We start from the raw sequence: 19,984 nt of genomic DNA, 5'->3' as shown, positions 1-19,984 counted from the left end.
AGGCACACAGTCTGTAGGATGCTGACACTTGGCGACTCAACGATCTAAGAGCTGGGTCTGTTTCATAGCACTTCTGACAAGCCATAGAGTGAGGACCATGGAGTTGTTAGGCTTTTGCCTGGCTTCGTACTATCCTGGATATTCGTACATCCAGATTCTGTATATTCTCTTATTTCTTCATGTATTTAAAAACACACACACACTTCCTTCCCAAACTATGGGCATCTACAGTTTAATAAAAACATAAGCAGCTGGGCGATGGGGGTGCACGATGATGGTGCCTCCCAGTACTTGGGGGGCAGAGTCAGGGGGCAGAGTCCTCTGAGTTTGAGCAAGCCTGGTCTACAGAGCAAGTTCCGGGACAGCCAGCACTAGAGAAACCCTGTCTCAAAAAACCAAAAACTAAAACAAACCATAAGCAACTTAGATGTGATTAATTAGTGAAAGTTTCCTATAAGCAGGGAGTAGAAATATTTGGGGAGCCATTAAGAACAGGGGCTTTCTCTGTGTGTGTGAACCTGGCGTGCTGTCCTCTCTGGCCCTCCCTCCCTCTCTCTCCCAACCCCTTTCCCTTCTTTCTTGCTCGTTACCTCTCTGTTCCTCCTTCTCTCCCCTTCCTTCCCCCTCCTTTTTTCTTACCTCTTTCCCAATTTCTTTCATAGCCCAATTTGGCCTTGAACTTGTCTCTCAGCTAGCCTTTATACAGACATCTTACTGCCTCGACCTCTCCATGCTGGGATTATAGGTATGGGCCACCACACCCAGCTCTGGCTCAATTAGACAGGTAAACTTCTTAAGGTCTTTATGCCTTGATTACTTCCTTTCTTAGAGGTGATAATGCTAATGGTTTAAGTGCTTTCCAGATAACAGGTCCCCTCACCTTCTCGAGGGCATCTTGAGATAAGTACTATAATTTTTTGGAAGATAAAGACAAAGCAGAGATCTTAAATAATCTGCCCTGTCACACACCCTTAGTGGCAAACCAGGATCTGATCCCAGACAACAGGACTCATGATCCAGTGCTCATCCTGCAATGGTATGACCTTGCCTGTCATAAGTGGTCATGCTCTGCACTGTCCAACCCATGTTAGAAAAACTTTAGCACTTTTTTAAAAACTTAACCTTCTCTTATACAATACATCCAAACCTCAGCCTCCTTGGCCCCCTCAACACACATACTCACAGCTCCCCTCTCTCTGAGACACATTCTTCTGTTGACTTTTGGGGAACTTCGACAGATCTTGTCTGCTGGACCTTCAATCTGAGGACCTGAAAGAAAGGGCAGGCTACAGTCTAACACTGTAGACAACCTTACTTGAGTTTCAGAGCTTTTATACACAAATGTAACAAAGAAAGCAATGGTCCGAGGAAGGCTGTTTGATTTAAAAATAAAAAACAACAAACAAACAAACAAAAAACAAAAAGCATGATCAGAAAAACATGTAAATAAATTTATCAGTAAGCAGATTCTAAATAGTGGCAGAGCACCCCTTCCCATAACTTTCTCAGGATAGACCAATTTAAACATAGTTGCCTGGTAGGTACTATAGATCTTATCTGGGAAAATGTGAAAGCAAGACAGAAGGCCATAGCCGTATTCAAGGTACACTGCCCAGATTGGGTTCTTTAGCTATGTTCTCACATTAAACAAGAACAAGCATGTCTTATAAATTAAATGCAAATGTTTGTCACAGGAGACACAAAACCATGTCCAAGAACAATTCAGGGAACAAAAAAAAAAAAAAAAACAAAAAAAAAAAAACACTTGAGGTAAAAGGCCCTCCGCCTTCTTTCCTGGAACCTCTCTCACAGTTCTCCAAGGCGTTGCTCACCGTGAGTCATTCATTTAAAGGTGTTCCCTGATGTTCCTCCTCCATTTCCCTTCAGAAAACAGCAGGCTTCCTACTGATATCAACCAGATACAAGTATAACATTACACAACATGACTAGACACAGCCCAAGTATCAAGAATGGACAAAGCAACCCCAATTCGATTCCATTGATCCACCTGTCTGTTTTTATGCCAACACCATGTGGTTTTTATTACTATTGTTCTCTTGTACAGCTTGAAATCAGGAACAGTGATACCTCCAGAAGTTTTTATTTTTCAGGGTTGTTTTAGCTATCCTGTTTTTTGTTTTGTTTGTTTTTTTCCATATGAAGTTGAGTATTATCCTTCCAAGGTAAATAACTGTTGGAATTTTGATAAGGATTGTATTGAATCTGTAGACTGCTTTTGGTGGAATGGCCATTTTTACACAGTTAATTCTACCAATCCATGAGCATGGGGGATCTTTCTGATGTCTTCTTCAATTTCTTCAGTGACTTAAAGTTTATAACATAGAGGTCTTTCACTTGCTTGGGTAGAGTTTCCCCCAAATCTTATTGTTGGTAGATATTGTGAAGTGTATGGTTTTCTTTTTCAATCCATTTCTCATTTGTATATAGGAGGGCTATGAATTTTTTTTAAGTTAATCTTCTATCTAGACAAATTGCTGAAGGTGTTTATCAGCTTTAGGAGTTCCATGGCAATTTTTTTGGGGGGGTAACTTATGTTATATCATATCATTATATTATCACATCATTATATTATCATTATGTTATATCATTCACAAATAATGATACTTTGACTCCTTTGTATCCCTTTTATCTCCTTCAATTCTTATTTCGCTAACTAATACTTCAAGTACTGTATTCAATAAACACAGAGAGAGTTGACAGTTTTGTCTTGTTTCTGATGGTAGTTGAATTGTCTTTTTTATGTTTAGGTATGTCCCTTGTATCCCTAATTTCTCCAAGACTTTTATAATGAAGGGGTGTTAGATTTTTGTCAAAGGCTTCATAAATGTATCTTTTATTTACCTGATTTAATTGTTGTCTTGGAGGCTTACTGCTTCTGACTGGTAACTTAGGTTTAGTCCAAGAAACTTGTAGCCTCCCTACAATCTGATCTTGGCCTACAGTGTTTTCAGCCTCTGAGACTTACTAATAAATAAGCTCATCCTTTCTAGTTTTTTCTGAACTCCAGCTTGCTGGTTCAACTCAACTGTCTAGCTCACAACTCCTCTCCAAGTGGACTGATTCAAACTGACTTCTCTCAGCTTCTGATGAAATTGCTCTGCTTGACCTCAGACTAACTCTAGTAATCTGTTCTAATCTTCTGGCTTCTTCTCATTCTCTGGATCATTCTGTCTTCACCCGTGTTTAGCTTGTTCTCTCTTCAACCACTCTCTGTAAAACTCTCCTAGTAAAAACTGCCCCTGAATTAGACTAACTTAATTGCCATGAACTCAACTCACTGACTAAACCAAACTGACTGAACAGAGTTGACTAGAACTTAACTTACTCTACACCAGGCTGGCCTTCAACTCAGATCTGTTTGCCTCTGTCTCCTGGATTAAAGGTCTTTGTATTCCAGAGGGATCACACAGACCTAAAAGGTGTTTGGATCTGTTTTCTTGCCAGAAAAGACATATTCTGAGTTAACGTTCCTCTACACATATTGTCAGATTTCTGACGAATCTTAGAGACAGAAAGGCAGAAAAGGAGAGACTCATCTGACCTTAGACATGCTTATTGATCACATGGTGATAGGATGCCGCCCACAGGAAACTGAGCCATAAGTTACATGCCATGCAGGTGGATGAGAGAATGCCCACTGTGACCCCTTATAAGGATAGGAAATGATTGCAGCACATTTCCTCCCATGTTTCCCACTACAAGGGAAGCTAGGAAGTACAGTCTTCTAACAGGAAACTGTCAAATGTGCTTAATTTTAATGAACTGTATACTTTAAAATGGTGAAGATGATAAGCTTTATGTTATACATATTTGTCGCCATAATTACAAAACTAATAAACATGCAACCAGATAAGAAAAAGGGGGGGAGGGGTGCACATATCCTGTTGACCTTCTTGAGACTGTGGTATACCACTATAAGTAATGGAGTTTGAGAAAAAAAAATGTGTTTGTTGATGAGAACATGAGTTAAGTTATTGGCATGTCCAGGTCCTGTGTTCTTAGTAGATAAGTAGAAACACTGAGACATCTGCTGTGATTCTGAGGTTGGATCTCTGGACCCCATGACAGTGCACAGGAAATAAAGCAGTGGCCGTTTGTGACAGAATGGAATAGATGGAGAGGGAAGGCCTAGGGCCAGAGAAAAGAGGGATGTTCACAATTATTGTCACTCTACTCTAGGGGACTGTGGGTCATGTTGCCATAATGCAGGAAAACTGAGCTGGAGCTGAGCAGCAAGAAAACACACTGGTGAGATGAGTGACAAACCGGTTTAAACATGGATGTGCAAAGATACTCACTTGGGTGTATGACTGGCCCTAAGAACCTATGTGGTCTCTAGTCTACAATTTTCTGTTGGGCCCTGGAACCTTTCAGAAGTGTTACAATAAATTTTTCACTATGCACAGAAGGAGCAGAAGCTTTGGGTGTGCTTTGGGAAAGAGAATTTCTTAATGTTTTATATATACATACATGTGTGTATGTATATTTGTGTGTTGTTATGATATATGTAATATGTAATAAATTATATAATAAATATATAATAAATTATGTATATTGTTATTATGATATGTAATAAATTATAATTGTATATAATATGATAAATATATAAATACATTTTAAATTATTTTTTATTAATCACAGTTTATTCACTTTGTATCCTGGCTATAGCCCCCTCCCTTTTCCCCTCCCAATCCTACCCTCTCTCCCTCATCTCCTCCCATGCCCCTTAAATATATTACATATAAGTATATATGTGTGTGTACACACAGACACATACACACACATATAACATTAGTGTTTAGCCTGTGTTCATGTCTGTGCACCATGTTTGCGCCTGGTTTGTGTCCTTGTAGTTCAGAAGAGATGCCAGATTCTCTGAAACTAGAATTATAGACGGGTGAGACACCATGTGGGTGCTGGGGATCAAACATGGGTCCTCTACAAAAGCAACAAGTGCTCTTAACTGCTACACCATCTCTCCAGCCCCTGTTTAACTTGGTTTAAGCCTTCCTGAAATCAGTTGACTGCTGCATCCTTTTCCCCCCTTAAAATATCTATTAACTTACTAACATATGTTTGGGGGAATTGTTCTTTGATCTGTGAAGATTTTGTTGTTGTTAGTAAAGTAAAGCAAAGGTCAGGTGTGCTAGATCTGTAGCTATTCAGCGTGTTCCTATGGTCACCCACTAGATGGTAGAGGCTTCTAGAGCCTCAGGCCTGACCTGGAAACTAAGGAAACTTACCCCTCCCTCAGTGTGGACGGTAGACTGCTGAAGGTTTTTGATCAAAGACAGCTTGCTCTCTTGGCTTTCTACTTAAACTGCATGTGCCAGCAGAGACTTGGCCCAGTCTCTGCCTTGTTTTTTTCTTATCCTCCATATTGGCTTCTTGTCCTCACTTTTCCATTTGCATAACTAATATACACAACACAGAGTTCCTGCAATTTTAAGGACATCTGGCCAGCACATCTTGAATGCTGATGTCAGGAAACATCTGGAAGAGAGTTAAAGTTACTGCGGGCCCAACCGAGAACAATGGAAGAACGTTAATATGGAAAATTCAGCAGGGGGTGGAGGTGGCTTGTGTAATGAAGATGGCTGCCAGGCCAATTTATAAAAGTTCATGCAAACCCTGTTGCATTTTGAGCATTCACACTCCTGAGCATTTTAGCAAAAAAAGCCAATTAAAGTAAAATCAATGCCGCTTTCTTTTGGATCCTTATCCTAGAAGCTTTCCTTTTAAAAGTGCGTTCATTTTTGTCATCCTCCACACCCACCTCCCTGCCTGAAGCCATTGTGGACCAAGTGCAGAGCTTTACATACTCTGAATAATCTGCCAGTGAGCTACATCCCAGCCCCACAGCCTTCTTTTCCACAAAGTTTCCTGACAGCTAACCAAGATATACTTTTCTGAAAGTATGATGAACCAAAATCTTATTTTTGTAATAACATTAGGGTAATCTTCCTCCTTTCTTGATCTCTTCTTTCTCTCAAATTATAAACATATAAAATGATATTTTCATTCACCCGTTTCTCTGTCTCTGAGAAGTCCACCGGAAGGTGGGCAAGAGGACTCAGCACTTCCTAGTGGAGACGGACTCCCGAAGGTTACCTTCTGATTTCCACACTCCCTAATAATTAATAAAATACAATGAGCCAGTGAGAGAAGACAGGTGTACTGGCTCATGCCAATAATCCCATCATTAAATATTCAGAGACATGAGGGTCTCACATTATAGGCCATTTCAAGAGACAACAATTGAGATTATACTGTTAAATTTCAAGTGCTAGACAAGTGGCTGAGGCATCTATTCAACATATCTAAGGGGAACTAGCCTCCAGGTTCTCCCAGCATCCATCTTTCTGTCCTTACCTGTTAGAGGGTATATATCTGGCTGTACCCTGCCTTCTACTCTGAACTCTCCAGGCCAGGCTCTGAGCTGCCCTTTCCGGGAAGGCTCTTCCCTATATAATCTAAACATTTGGTTACCCACTTTCTGCCTCTCTTTTGTTCCTTTGCCCTCCTGGCTGCTGTAGTTAGTTCCCCTGTCTCCCCACCGCTTTAAGTCCCTTTAGTCTCCTTTGTTCCACTTTAATTTTTTCATGTCATCTGACTTTTTTATTTAAAAAATATTTAATTGTATATATATATATATGTATGTGTGAGTGTGTGTGTGTGTGTGTGTGCCTGAGTATGTATATATGCGCGTGTGTCTGACTATGTGTATGTATATGTGTGAGTATATATATATGTGTGTATGTGTATTTGTGTCTGAGTATATGTGTGCACACACACACACACACACAGTGCATGCACATGCTCACTACACACATGCAGGCTTCCCAGCAAGGCAGAAGAGAGCATTGGATCTCCTGGAACTACAGTTCCAGTTAGTTGTGAGCCACCATATGGGTCCTCAGAAGCTAACTGCTCTTAGGTCTTCAAGAGCAGTCTCTCCAGCCCCTGATGTTATTTTTATTTTTAATGATTTGTATACGGGGGAGGGGTCGTGCACATGAGCACAGTGCTTGTGGGGGCCAGAAGCGTGTTGACTTTCCTGAAACTGGAGTTTCAAGCACTTGCAAGCACCACTGCCCATACGGGTACTGGGAATTAAACTTGGGTCCTCTGAAAGAGCAGTTTGTTCTATGAATTGCAAAGCCATTTCTCCAGCAGCTTCCATGTCATCTGCACGCATGATTTTATGTGTGTGTAACTTCTGGAACCTACAAACCTGGGTAAATGAGATACTGTCTTTCAGAAACTAACTTAATTAACTTAATCATTATCTCGATCTGCATTAATTTTCCTACCCGTGACATAATTTCATTCTATCTATATAAAAAAAAATCCCATTGTGTATATAGTGCACACTGTATTTATCGTTCCTCCGTTGTTGGGCTGAGGTTGGCTCTATAATTAGCTATTGTGAATAGTGAGGCAGTAAGCAATGGTGAGCAGTATCTCCGTCATGCGTTGATTTTGAGGCCTTTGGGAGTGGTATATCTGGATAAATATACTTTAAGCTCTGAGGAACCTCCATATTGACTTCCATGGTGGCTGGACTAGCTGATATTGCCGTCAGAACTTGTATGGTTCCCTTTTACCCACATCCTCCTCGGTATTTGCTGTTTCCTTAATTCTGCCATTCCATTTGAGATGACATAGAAGCTCAAAGTAGTTTTTGTTTGCCTTTCACTGGTAGCTAGTGACGTTGCATATTTTCGTATTTTTCACTTTTCTTTACATTTGTTAGTTAACTTATTTAGTGTGTGTAGGTGGGGTGCACATGTGAAAGCCTGAGGACAACTTGTGAGAGTCGTTTCTCTCTTTTCACTGTGTAAGTTCTCAGGACAAAACTTAAGCATTTAGGTCCTCAGGCTTGGAGGCATATACAAGCACCTTTATGCTGTCCTGGAATTCACTATGTAGAACAGGTTGGGCTTGAACTCACAGAGATCGTCTTGCCTCTGCTGCCTCCACAGTGCTGGGACTAAAGGTGTGCACTGCTCCTGCCCAGCTTTTGTTGTTTTGTTTTGTTTTTAAATGTTTTTTCCCCCTATATATGTTGTCTTGCTGTTCTTATGACTCATCTTCAGATTGTGGTTATTCACTGGTATTTTAGTTATGGAAACTCCATGCCACAGATGAAGCTGGCTACTGTCTTCAGAGTGCTGGGCATGGGCTGTTAGGTACGGAGGGCATGTCTTCTGCTTCTTCTCCTCCTCCTCTTTCTTCTTTAAAATATCTTAGTTGAGTTTTCTAGGGAAAAAAAGCTGTTCTTTATAGAGAATGTGGTTATTCCTGGATGCCAGCACTCCAATGGAAGAATATAATACTTTATCATAGAAATCGTTTTTTAATTTTGCATACTTTCAGTATCCCACTATCAGCTTTAATCCTGCCTAGTGCTTCAGTTCTGGTTCACAGACCACTTTGTACTTTCTGTGAACCTCAAGTCTGCTGCTTAGAGATGTGTGTTTGGAAAGGATGCTCTTGGCTGGCCCCTGATGAGTCTGGGACTGCTTCTTGGATTTCCCTTCTACTGGCCTACAGTTTAGTCTTCTCAGTTCAGTAAGTGGGCCTGTTTTTAACTTCTAAAATTCTGTTGTTTCATTATTTCTTCCCATTTTTAATAAAAAAAATAACGAAATTCTCATTTTAATGGAAGTTTGGAGGTGAACACATTTGTTGTCAGTCATATTTAATTAGTATTCCTGAAAAAAGATATGCTTAGTGTAATAATTCCTAATTCTGGAAAATTAAGGTTTTTCTCTTTATGCCAGAAACTCAACCAAAAGTACTCTAATGAGATCAGCAAATGCATCTTAGAACAGCTTTGCAAACGTATTCATTAATTTCTTACTGCTTGTAAATGTCTTGGCCATCATAACTGCTGTGTGGTAAATGTTTCTATTTGTTGGCAAAGCCCGCTTGCGTTGTTCATCACCTTTCATGTGTCTGTAGATGTAAACAACATGTGTGACCCAGATGGGCTATGAAACCCAGGCTCCCATGTTGTGACACTCCTTCACAACACCACAGGCTTCCAAACACACATCCTCAAGTCTCTTTGTGCCAGCTTGCACGCTGGCAGCTCTCAAGAGCGAAAGCTGTGAGTGGCTGAAGTCTCCATGTCAGAAAACACTTTATAGTCAATCCCTGTTCTGGCAGGAGAGTTTATATTTTATCTTCTTCCTATAGAATGTCATAAGGGTATATTTGGATTGGCCAGTGGGGTGGGAAAGTGGGGGCAAAAAGATTGACAAGGAATTTGGTCCACAGTAAGTGTGACGGATAGTTTTATGTCAACTTGATGCAAGCTAGGAACCTCAGTTGAAAAAAATGCCTCTATAAGACCCAGATGTAGGCCAAGCATGGCACTACATGCCTGTAATCCCAGTACTCAGGGAGACAGAGGCAGGAGGATCTCTGTGAGTTCCAGGCCAGCCTGATTTACAAAGCAAGTCCAGGACAGCCAAGGCTACGCAGAGAAACTCCATCTCAAAAAAACAAAACAAACAAACAAACAAACAAATCCAGATGTAGGTAATTTTTTTAAATTAGTGATTGACTGGGGAAGGTCCAACCCATTGCAGCTCCACTAGACCCTGGTGGTGCTGTCCCTGGGCTGGCCGTCCTGGCTCGAGAGAGACCCTGCAGGTGTCCAGGTAGGGAAACGAAACCAGAACACATGAGACTGAAAACTCAGTTCAGATTGACTTCATCAACCTAGATCAAGACTTTGGGGAGCCTGATATCAAGAAGTTTATTCCCAACAAATTTAAAGAATATAATTTGAATGGAGGAGGAAAGTTCCCTGGTGTAATACAATCCCTAGTGCACAAGAAAGCATAATTACGTTGAAACTGGACTCAGGAAACATATCATTTCTTGCAAGAAGATGGGTTCTGGAGATAAGTTACCTGTATTAGCTTAAGGGCATAGGGAAGGGTCTGGCCTGGTCTTAGTCTTACTAGCAACCTCTTGTCCTGGTTGTGAGAACTTGGAGGAGCCTTTGGCTATACAGATAATGCAAGGGTCATTTTGACTGTTAGGTATCTCCTGTTCTGGTTGTGGGAGCTTGGGTAGCCCCTGGCATAAGGGTCATTTAATTTACCAGCCACCTCCGGTCCTCATTGTAGGAGCTTGCTATGGCCCAGCCCAACAGATAGATAACACAGATCGCCAGGATATTAATCAGGTCCAATTCCCACCTTTCTGGATGGTTTTTACATCTTTCCCGTTGGAAACAATCCTGCATGCTGAACATTCCTGAAGATCTGTAGGCACAGGGACTTTTGTGCCATGCCCCCAACACTGGCCTCAGTAAGAAAAGCAGCTGAGCAAGCTGTGGGGAGTAAGCCGGTAAGCATCGTCCCTCCACGGCCTTTGCACTGACTCCTGCCTTCAGGTTCCTGCTGTTTGAGCTCCCTTTCTACCTTCCTTCAGTGATGGACTATGATAAGGAAGCATAAGCCAAATACTTTTTTTTTCCTCCCCAAATTGTTTTTAGTCATGGTGTTTCTTCACAGCAATAGAAGTTTTAACTAGCACTGTAAGTGTTCACACCTTCCTCATTTTATTGTGTATTCTGTTGTTGTTGCTGCTGCTGCTGCTATTGTTTTCTTGTTTTTGAGACAGGGTCTCTCTGTACAGCCCTGGATGTCCTGGAACTAACTCTGTAGACCAGGCTGATCTTGAACTCACAGAGATCCACCTGCCTCTGCCTCCCAAGTGCTGGAATTAAAGGCCTGTACCACCATCCTGGGCTACATCTTCCTAATTCTGGGTCCTAATTTTATGTGACAAATTGTGGAGTTCCACATCTGACACTCCTTTGACAGCTGATTTCAAGATGACTTATTTTCATGGGCCTGAACCTTGCAGGTGTATGTCCAGTCTCACAGGCAAACACTATTAATGAGGCTGGGTATGATCTCACACAATCCCAGTGCTTGGGAGGCCAGGCTGTGCCACATAAGGAAAAAGTCTGTCTTAAGCAAACAAACAAAAGGAAACAGACAAAAATCTGTTGCCACAAACAAACAAACAAACAAAAAACTACCGCCACAGCCTGTGGTCTCAGGCTTGCCATTAACAGTCTGTATAACTGTTGGTCAAACCACGGTGCCTTACCTTGATTTGGACAACTGCAGTAAAAAAGAAGTTAGGTTTCCCTTGTTCTTTCATAACAGGCAAACTGGGTTAGCTAACTGTGATGTGCTTGATACTATTATTTTGGTTTTAGATGTGATTCTCTTGCCAGAGCGGCCATGGTCTGAATTAAAATTCCTCAACACCTGCGGTCCTAAGCAGTCATTGGGGTTCATCACATATTGAAGAAAACTCTCCTCCATTGAATGGCTCATTGGATGCCAGGCACTATGCTTTTTCAACTTACTGTTCATTTGCATAGTCTATACACAGCCAAGAATTATGAGGGCTAAAGCTAGACCCCTCTATCCCTGATCCCAAGCTTGCAATTTTTCCCCAGTATTATTCATTGTTAATAGTACATCCACAGGTACTAGGTAGGAGCTTTAAATATATCAATACCATTTAGGTCTCTTGGCTAAATGTTCCAATTTATCTGTTTTTTTTTTAATTTAAATTTATTGTTTATAATTTATTCACTTTACATCCTGCTTGTAGCCCCTTCCCTCATCTCCTCCCCGATCCCACCCACCCTCCATCTTCCCTCCTATCCCCCTACCATCTGACCTAGGCTATCAAGTCTCATCAGGACTGCCTGTATCTTCTTCCTCTGTGGCTTGGCAGCTCCCCTCCCCTAGGGGGAAGTGATCAAAGATCTGGGAACAGAGTCCAGGCCAGAGACAGCTCCTGCTCCACTTAGTAGGAACTCACATGGAGACTAAGCTGCTTATCAACTACATCTGAGCAGCAAAGAAGGAACACTGTAAACACTGAAAAGGATGTCAACCATTTGTTTGCAGTTATTCTAAAACATACCAAAACAAAAACTTCTCAAAACCTCTAAAGTATTAGCTGAAAAGAACAATCTTGTAGCAGCGGGTTTAAGTTACATTTCTAGAGCATGTATCAAGTTCTCATGCCTTACACCTGTGGTAGAATGCTGTTCGGATACTTTCTAGAAACTTTTATAACACATGGCAGCATAAGATGAGGATTATTCTATATGTAACTGGAAGATTTTCATGCATTACTACAACCTTTAGTATGCTAGATAATGCTCATTCATGCCACATCTTTATAAAATATAGATATCATAGAATAAAATATTTTAAAAATTTTACATCACGAGGGTTCAGATGTGGCTCATCAGAAGAACAGTTTCTGTTCTTGCAAAGGTTCTGAGTTTGATTCCTAACACCTATGTAAGGCAGCTCACAAACTACCTGAAGCTTCAGTTCTAGAGGATCTGACACCCTTTTCTGACCTCTGTCAGCACCAAGCATGCACATACACATACACACATACACATTCACATACACATACAAACAACCAGGTGTGGGTATAACGTTCTTGTGGAACGGATACAATTTACCCTTGTTCATTCAAACGCTGACTTCTCTACCTCACTCTCTGGTTTCAATCCAGACATTGCATTGTGATGCTCTTCACCTGTCTCATGTTTGTGTAGACATGCCACCATTTGTTCTCTGTGTTGCCGATAAAAACAACCAGCCACAATGCTGAGCAATGGAGAGAATAGCATGGGACATCCTGGTTTGGACGGGGAAGGGAGGAAAAAATAAAGGAGTGGGAGGAGAGATTAGAGAGGAAAGGACCTGAAAACACCAGAAGTGAACCGGACCTGAGATGTGACTAAAAAGCAAGTATAACGTGGGACATCTGCATGGAAGGAAGCTTTGTGTGCTTGGAGGTTTAGGATGGAGTAATTGTTGCCTAGCATTGTGTTCTAGGTTAATTAAATAATCCTAGTCTCTGTGTGGTGATTTGGGTATTATATAGCTGGTTTAAGAATAACCACTGTTTAACTAAAAGATAAATCAAGATTAAATATTAATAATCATCAACAACCAAGCAAACACGTTCGTACATATAAAAACTTAAAAAGTAAAAAGTAAACAAGCAAGCAAGCAGACCCAAACATGGTGGCTTCTGCCTGAAATTGCCAGTCACAAAGTAGAGGCAGGAGCATCATAAATTTAGTCATTGTGGCTACAGAGTTAGAGGTCAACCTAGGCTGCATGAAACACTGTCTCAAAAATGGAAAGAAAGAAAGAAAGAGAAATAATTTTAGCAATGAGAAAATTGTTTTCATAGGTACATTAATTACATTAATTTTACGTCTTGAAGTATGATTGATAAGTAGTCTTTTAAAAATTGGATCCCATAATTTCGCAGTGATTTAAGTTTATTACTTGCATTTTGGCTTATTTGAGTTGCCTTAGTTGATCGTTTAATGCTTTTGCAAGGGACTGCACCTAGGTTAGGTGGCTGGTTTGACAATGAGGGCTATGGGTATTGAACAGTTGAATGGGATAAATCAGCACCACCAAGTTTCAGACAAAAATATCATTTAAATTTGTTGCATTAAATGCACTTAAGAAACACCACTTTGCAGCTAGGAATACTGATATGTACCTGTAATCTCAGCACTCAGGAGAATGACACCGGAGAATCAACCTGAAGCCAGCCTGCCTGCTCTACATAATAATATACTGCCCACAGCTTAAATAGCCTCTGGGTAGCCAACCCCTGCGTGCCACGTGGGCAATGCAGATAGATAGGTCCACATATACGGAAGCAAGCCAGATCCTCAGCCTTAGCCAAATATGGAGTTGTTTGTGACAGAGAGCACTCATCATCAGGAAGGTGGAAGGCGGAAACCAGCTCCATCTTTAAGGCACGGCATTACGCAGCTCTCTACAGTTTCCCCTTTTTGTTTTAGACGCATCAGGCAAGAGTAGAGGTCTGATCTCTGATATTAGAAATAAACTGGGACTTTGTACTGATGTTCATTTAGGTGTCATCCACCCAAAGAGCATCAGACCCGTCTGATACCTTTTTCTCGGAGTTGGGACCTGGGGTATCAACCCGCATGCAATCAGACATGCTCTTCTCTGGGTCGAAAGTGGCTGACCCTGAGTGCAGTGCTTAGCCTCGCATCCTGAGCTTAACATTTTAGCTTTTTGTGGTAGCCAACCATGCTTGGGGAGAATGTCCTGTTTCAATGGCTGTAAAGGCCTGAATGATCATGGCTGCATTACGCTGTTGTGAGACTCTAATCTTGCATATACACCACAGGCAAACCAAGGAGAAGTTTCTGTATAGAGCTGCAAATTTGGCATATTGAAAACACTTGCTTAGTAAAGACAAGTTTAGAATTCTCAAATTACCTGGTCAGCCAAGGTCAGACATGCAAGAGTGTGTAGGAGAAAACTCTTGCCATTGTGAAACCCAGAAAGATAATATAGTGTTATATATTCCCCAATCCTCTGTGCATTGTCCAGGTTGAGCTTCTAAACATTTTCTCTGCTCTGGACTCCCTCTATCCCCTCTGAAATGTTCTATTGAATAACAAACTGTCTCTGATTCTGCTCTTAGTATTTGTCCTGGGAATGCTTATGAATGTCACTGAAAACCTCTTTCTACTGAAGTCAGATGGATGATGAGAAGAGAAAAGATTGTTAACTTGTGACTGAGGGTAGCCAAGGAGGCAACAAGTGAAGGGTATAGACTGTCTCTTGAAGCAGGGAAAGGCAAGAAAAAGAATTCCTCAAAGAAACTTGCAGGAGGAAACTGTTAACATTTCTTTTTCTTCTTCCATCCAGAGTTGTAAAGAATTATGTGTTACTAAGACCACTGATTCTGTGATAATTTGTCAGAACGCCAATAAAGTCAATACGGTAAAAAGAAAAAAATACATACTGTCTCAAACAAAAACAGACTAAAAGCTATAAAAGCAAAAGTATGTAGAAATGAATATTTATTTATTTTTCTTCATTCATTAATTTATTTAGAAATGAATATTCTTTTTTGCATATTATTTTTTAAAATCTGTGTGTGTGAGAGAGAGAGAGAGAAAGAGAGAGACAGAAAGACAGACAGAGAGAGTTTGTCCTTACCATTGACATTGTTTCAGACAAAGACTCTTGTTTGGCACTGTTTGACAGTGCCAGGTTTGACAGGTTAGCTGGCCTCAAACTTCTGAAGAATCTATTATCTCTACTCATTTCTCAGTAGGAACACTGGTTGAAATTATAGATGTATGCTAATACATTTGGGCTTTACATGAGTTCTTAGGGGCTGGAGAGATAGCTCAGAGGTTAAGAGTATTGGCTGCCCTTCCAAAGGTCCTGAGTTCAATTCCCAGCAACCACATAGTGGCTCATGACCATCTACAATGAGGTCTGGTGCCCTCTTCTGCTGTGCAGGTGTACATGGAGGCAGAACAATGTATACATAATAAATAAATTAAAAAAAAATACAATGTTTTGCATGAGTTCTGAGGATCCAAATTCAGTTCCTAGTATTTGTGCAACAGATACTCTGCCTGAAACATCTCTGAGCCCATATTTCACCAATCCTTATATAATTAGAATAATCATAATATCTCTACTTGAAGGGGAGAACAGAAAGTCTTATAGTCATATCATAAATTGTGTTAGAAATTTTAAGTAAATTTTCTTAAATGTAGCAATGAGTGTCACTTATAACTGGGCACTAAACAATTTTGCAAATTCTAATAGAAAATTTTCATGGAAAAACTTTGAGTTTAACTAGTAGATTATGAAATACTAGAGCAACATTTGGTGATAGATTTTCTTTTAAATTATCTGTTAGAAGATGGTGAGTAATTACTTAAGATCAATTATTAATGATCAAATCATTCAGTTCAGATTAATTTTATAAAATGCTTCTCCCATTTTTTCCTTATCACTTCTATTTTTCAAGACAGGGTTTCTCTATGTAGCCTTGGCTGTCCTAGACTCACTTTGTAGACCAGGCTGGTCTTGAACTCATAGAGATCAGCCTGTCTCTGCCTCCCAGAGGGCTGGGATTACAGGCACGCATCATGGCACCCGGCTGACCAAGGCAACTCTTAAAAATAAAACAAAACAAAAACGAAAGAATTTCATTTAGGCTTGCTTACAGTTTCAGAGTTTTAATTCATTGTCATAGTGGGGATCATGGCAGCACACAGGCAGACATGGTGCTGGCAAAGTAGCTGAGAGTTCTACATCAGAATGTATAGACAACAGGCTTGTCTTGAGTTTTTGAAACCTGAAAGCCCGCCTCCAATGGCATACTTCCTCCTGACGAGGCTACATCTCCTAATCGTTTCAAATAATGCTATACCCTGGTGATTAAGTATTCAAATATTCAAGCCTATGGGACCATTCTTATTCAAACCACCACAGGGTGTTTTGATTATTACTGTGGCTGAAGGAAAACAACTTTCCTGGTGTGGTGGCTCATGCCTGTAATCCCAGAACGCTGGGAGGCAGAGGCTGGTAGATTGCTGTGAGTTCGAGGCCAGCCTGGTCTACAAAGAGAGTCCAGGACAACCAAGGCTACACAGAGAAACTCTGTCTCCAAAAACCAAAACCCCAAACCCAAACCAAAACCAAACCAAACCAACCCAACCAACCAACCAAACAAACAAACAAACCGAACAATTTAAGGAAAAAAGAACTTATTTTGGCATATGGTTCTAGAACCAGAGTCCTTAATGGTGGGGAGGTATGGCAGCAGTATGTTGGCAGGAGCAGGAAGTTGACCACTCACGTTTTTTCAGCTGTCCACGGGAAACAGAGGAAGAGAGAAGAAGTGAGGTGAGGCTACAAACCCTCAAAGCACATCCCCAGGGACGTTCTGTAGCCTCCCATATAGCACCATGAGCTGGAGATCAAGTGTTCAGATTCACGAGCCTATTGAGACCCTTCTCAAGCCATAACCAGGAGGCGAGGAGGCTTCTTTGAGATACAGGGCTTTATTAAATCAGCTGTTTTATAGGAGATCTGAAACAGCCCATGGTTGGACCAAAAACCCAGAAAATTGGTACTTTTATGGCTATTTCTAGGTCCCAAACAGAGAAGAACAGACATTTGTCTTTTCATTTGTTTTGTTTTATGTATTAAACACTAGATCAATTCAAGTAAGAGAATTAAGTCAACTACAAAGTAATAGGAATTTATTGGCACTGTAATTATGTCATAGCTCAATAGAAGTATTATCCAGTAGCTCAAACATGTCTGATTTGTCCTTTGTTCTGTCTTTATATCCACTTATCTCCAATTGGCTTCTTTCATGTGGGTACTGATTTTTGCTTCATGGTCAGACTTGTACTTTCTTTAGACACGCAGGAGAAAGAAGCTAAATCAGTTATGTGGGTTGTCTGTAACCCCAGCATCCAGGAGGGTAAGGAAAGAGAATTGATGTGAGCTCTAGGCCACAGAGTGAGATTGTCTCAAACTACAACAAAGCAAACAACAGCAACAAAAGTATTAGCTAACAGGGCTGGAGAGATGGCTCAGGTCAGGGGTTAAGAGCTCTGACTACTCTTTTAAAGTACCCCAGTTCAATTCTCAGCACCCACATGGTAGCTCACAACAGTCTGCAACTCCGGTTCCAGGAGATGCAATGCCCTCTTCTGGCCTTTGTGGGTATTAGACACACAAATGGAGCATAGACATTCATGTAAGCAAAGAGTCTATACAACACAGATAAAAGAGTGAGAACTGAAGTAAAATACCAACTTGCGAGCAGTATACAGCAGGGATATCAGCCTTCGGTGTGTCTTATGCTTATTAAATAAGAGACATTGTGACTACTGGGAAGAATTATATACCTAAGAACAATGGTGTACAATCAGGAGTGGCTACACTTGCTTCATTCTCCATGACCTATTGGGAATCTTTTGCTTTCCGTTGTTGTGTTTTAAGAGATCCAGATAGCAAGAGTACTATTAAACTATTATCTGTGGGTGGCATGTCAATGTGTTAAACTCTTGTGTCTGGTTACCAGTAGGCAAGGAGAGCTGTTGGAATGAATGGCCCCAAGAACAAACTAGGCTTGCCAGTGTACAAACAGGAACCAGGTGAATTCATGCAACCAAGTAATTCCCTTTGGTGCCTCTGGGGACTCCATTGCCCAGTCATAATCACATGTAATAGCCTGTGGGTATGATGACGAGATCCTGGGATCCTTAGGAATGAAGACTAGCGTTGTACCACCAGGCTGGGCTGTCAACTGTGCCTGCAAAGCTGATAGCATCAAATGTGGGGAAAGGAGGAAGAGAATAAAGAGTTGTGGTTTCAAGACCAACCACACAAACAAGAATTGTGGTTTGTGTCATTAACTTCTCTCTTCTAAATTTTCACTCAGGGAGAGAGAGAACAGGAACTCAGAAAGGGCTATACCCTAAAATGTATGCAGTATATACGGATGATGGTGACAGCTCTTCAAGTAAATTCTGGGGTTTGCTTGGTTCCAGATAGAATCCAGAGAGATCACCCTATTGAACTGACAGTACCAGCAGCATCACCCAGAAATTGACTGCAGTACGAACCCTCTGGATCTTCTCCTCGTTCTCCTATGGTTGCATCCAATAAGAGGCTAGAGCCAAGCCACTGGAACCCATCATGGGGTACTCAAGGGACAGTCATCACCTTGGAACTTGCAGCAGCAGGAGAGCACTCTCTTAGAGCTGTACTGTCGTCCAGGGCTCTGAAGGCTTAATCCTTCTTCCTCCAGCAGTGACAAAGGTACCTTCCATATGGCTTCTTCTTTCTTCTCTTCAACCATCGTAGGCATTCTTCCCACTGCGGATCTTGCTCATCTTCCTAGCATTTTGTTCCTGGTGGGTCTGAACTGACCCATTTGCATACTCGGCTTATTCTTTCCCACAAACTCATTTTTCTTTCTGTTTTCTTGTTTGTTTGTTTTCCCACTTGATGAATAGTTTTGTGTTGAAGATTGGACCGATATTATGAATACAGGCATTTTTTTTCTGGACAATTTAGCATAGTCGAACTCTCCCGAGGAGTTTCAGGATAGTTTAGATTCTACTAGAATTCATGGCAGTGAAGCACAGGTCCACCTTTGTCTAATTTCAGAAGGGCTAGAAAACCTCCAGGGTTTTCCTGCATAACCTTTATGTCTCCTTTCTTTCTATCTCCCATTTAGTGGGAACCTTATTTGTCTCCTCTATTAGTCTCATTGCCATCACAAAATACCCAACAGAAGTAAAGTCAAGGAAAGTTTTATTCTAGCTCATAGTTTTAGAGTACAGTGTACTGCCGGGCAGTGGTGGCACATGCCTTTGATCCCAGCACTTGGGAGGCAGAGACAGCCTGGTCTACAGAGTGAGTGCCAGGAGAGACAGGGCTACACAGGGAAACCCTCTCTCTGGAGGAACACAAGGCACAAGGCTGGAGCCTGCTGGAGCCCTAGGCATCTGGCCACATTGCATTTGCCTCGGGGAAGCAGAGAGAAATGATGGCTGGTGTTCTGTTTTCTCTTTTCTTTTTATACACCAGTCATGGAACAGTGAGGTCAGCTTCAGTGTTGCTTTTCCCATCTCAGTTAACCGGTCTAGAAACTTTCTAGTAGATAATATCGAGAGATTTGTCTCATTCATGACCCTAAGTCCTGTCAGGTTGACAATATAAATGCACATACCCTTTTGAACCACAGGGCTATAAATTTATATATCATGACATTTTCAGAAGAATGGAAATTTCTGATCTAAATGATGCTTTTCTGAGTTCAGTTGGATATGTGATAACAGAAGAACAAGATGCTCTTTTACTACTCAATGATTAGCCAAACTGCAGCTTGATGGGACTGGTACAGGAATAAAGCCTATTGAGGTCTTTCTTGGTAGGATTTTTGTGGCACTGAAGAGGTTTCCTTTTAAGGAATACACCTACATGAGAAGTTCTTAATATCTCACCAATGAAAACAAAGCCTCTGTTACTGGTAAGATGGGGAAGACTGCCTGAAGCTA

This window comes from Meriones unguiculatus, chromosome 2 (genome assembly GCF_030254825.1).
Source record: "Meriones unguiculatus strain TT.TT164.6M chromosome 2, Bangor_MerUng_6.1, whole genome shotgun sequence".
Classification (NCBI taxonomy): domain Eukaryota; kingdom Metazoa; phylum Chordata; class Mammalia; order Rodentia; family Muridae; genus Meriones; species Meriones unguiculatus.
This window is presented reverse-complemented; position numbering follows the sequence as displayed.